This window comes from Myodes glareolus, chromosome X (genome assembly GCF_982192425.1).
Source record: "Myodes glareolus chromosome X, mMyoGla1.1, whole genome shotgun sequence".
Lineage (NCBI taxonomy): Eukaryota > Metazoa > Chordata > Mammalia > Rodentia > Cricetidae > Myodes > Myodes glareolus.
Window position 1 is genome coordinate 40,629,592 of NC_142053.1, and position 2,732 is coordinate 40,632,323.

The 2,732-nt window shown below is 47.5% G+C and overlaps 1 pseudogene; it reads left to right on the forward strand.

The window, feature by feature from the left end:
* Nucleotides 1-536: 536 nt before the first annotated feature.
* On the forward strand, nucleotides 537-2,449 carry LOC148117272 (E3 ubiquitin-protein ligase RLIM pseudogene; annotated as a pseudogene).
* Nucleotides 2,450-2,732: the final 283 nt, after the last annotated feature.

The following is a 2,732-nucleotide window of genomic DNA, read 5'->3' on the forward strand; positions in this document are numbered from 1 at the left end:
GTCTCCCACTCGAGGGCTGTAGCCGGGTGTCTTCAGGCTCCATGACTTAATCCTTGTTCTCATGACACCAGAGTAGAGAAGGTCAACCCCTTGGTTCCTTCTCATGATGGCACCTAGCCACTGTCATTGGGGAATGGCACAATGAACTTCCTGTGTGATGCCAGCCTATCACGAAGCAGTCACCGTCTCACTAAATTCCCCAGCCTTGCAAGAAGAGTGGGTGTGTCCTTCGAGTAGAACTACCAGTTGCTCTTCCCCAGGCCCACCTGGTAAGCTTTGGCTGAATCATCTGCTTTCTAAGTAGGACTTCTTGAGTCATGAGGAGTAGCTGAGAAAGAGGACCTGAACTACATTCAATAGGTAATTTGGGGTGACTTTAATAAAATTTACCTTGAGTCGATTTCTGTCACTGCTAGGTAACAATGAAAGATAATGGCTGCTTGAGCTACGTGTCAGAATGGGCGGAGCTCCTGGGCTAGAGGCGGGTCTCTCCCAGGCATTCGGAGGCGGGCTAGAGAGCAGGAGGCAGCCACGCGGCAGAGCTCAGGCGGCCACAGCAGCAGCTGAGGCCACAGAGCCAAGCCAGTCCCCTCCTGGCCGGACCACCGAAGCCTAGTGAAGAAAACTGAAAGTCCGGTTTATTGGATTTCAGTCCTATGTCATAACAGACAGATAATCCTCCACTTGTTCTTCAAGATGGAAAACTCAGATTCTAGCGATAAAGGAAATGACCAATCTGCAGCACAGTGCAGAAGGCAGATGGATCGACTGGATCGGGAAGAAGCTTTCTATCGATTTGTAAATAATCTGAGCAGAGAAGACTATCGACTTATGAAAGACAACAATTTGCTAGGCACCCCGGGTCAAAATACTGAGGAGGAGTTGCTCAGAAGACTACAGCAAATCAAAGAGGGGCCGCCCCCGCCACAGAGCTCAGATGAAAATAGACCTGGAGACTCTTCAGATGAAATGTCCAATGGTGACTCCATAATAGATTGGCCTAACTCTGTCCGACAGACTGGCAATATAACAAGAAGTGGTCAGAGAAGAAATCAGTCTTGGAGCGCAGTGGGTCACACTAATCCACACAGTGGTGATCTCAGATTCAGTTTAGAGACAAATGTGAACCGTAATAATGGAAGACAAACCCCAGAGAATGGAAGTGAACCGTCTGCTACAGGTCTTAGTGCAGAAAACATGGACAGCAGCAGCCAAAGGCCAATGGAAAATTCAGCATCTGAGACATCATCTGCCAGACCACCTAGGTCAGAACGCAGTTCTGCTGAAGTATTAACAGAAGTGCCATCCACCAGAGGTCGGAGCAGGGCAAGAAGCCGTAAACCAGAACACGGGAGAAGACCCAGAGCCAGAGCTGAAAGATGTAGGTCTCTTCTGTACACAGCAAATGAAATTCCACGAAGATCTCATCGTAGCGTCTCATCTCATACTTTTGTGCACCCTTTGGTAAATGAGATCGAGGGAAGTTCTAGAACCCCTCGCCATGGGACTTTGAGACAGCAGATAACTGGACCTGAGTTGCTAGGTAGAGATCTTTTGGCGGCTTCTGGGTCAAGAAATTCTGCCGCTCAAGGGTCAAGTTCTTCAGACATGGGTACCAATGGTGACGCGGCAGGATCTGGTCAAAGACCTCCAACCACAGACCTTCAAGTCAGAAGAGTTCTGCAGGGAGAATACCACCAGAGAGATAGCGTCGCTAGCAGAAGTCGGCCAAGGTCCCAGGCCCCAAACACCATGGTCCTTCATGATAGTGGTCGTGGTGGAGGTTTTATACGCACCTTAACATTTTTTGAACCTGCAGATGAGAGAACCTATGTGAATACTAACAGGTTTTCCACTCTTACACTCTTCGATACTGGATCAAGGGAAACTGCACCTGTTCCTTTTCAAACCCCATCAAGGCAGAGAATGACAGGTTTTGGTGAGTTTCGACGGAGTGGAAGAGGGCGCTCTGGTCGGAACAGCTCTGCTGCTGGCTCCAGCTCCAACCCCGGCTTCAGTTCCAATCGTGAAAGTTCACAAAGAAGCTCAGGGGTGTATGAAACCCTACTTTACCCTTTTAATGACAACCACCAAACTAGAGGACTCACCAAAGAACAGATTGCTAACTTAGCAATGAGAAGTTTTGGTGAAAATGACGCACTGAAGACATGTACTATTTGCATTACGGAATATATGGTAGGCAACAAAATTCGTAAGCTACCTTGCTCCCATGAGTACCACGCCCACTGCATCGACCGCTGGTTATCAGAAAATACCACCTGTCCCATTTGTCGCAGGGCCGTCTTATCTTCTGGGAACAGAGAAAGGGTTGTGTAATGAGAACAGAACTCTCGAAGCTGTGTAGCTGGAATAGTGACGGGCAAAGGGAAATCGTTTGCTTTGTGTCCATGTGTTTGAGTGGTGCTTAAATATAAAGTCACAACCTGAATCGACTCATTGCTTTCTGAGGGAATTGTGTCTTTTCTCTAGTTTCTCTTTCAGGATAGAAAGAATATTTCAGAGGCGACGTTTTCGGCCTTCAGTGTTTGATTTCAGTACCTAACCTGTACTAACCTGTTGCTGATAATTTACCCATGTACACTTGTCATTTTCTCTTCGTTACCATAAGGTCTGCCTTAGCAGGGGCTCCTTTATCATGTTAACCTCTTATTAAGTTTCCCAGGCCATAAGAGGGGTATGAAGAAAATTCCCACTCAAGACTAAGTCCCATT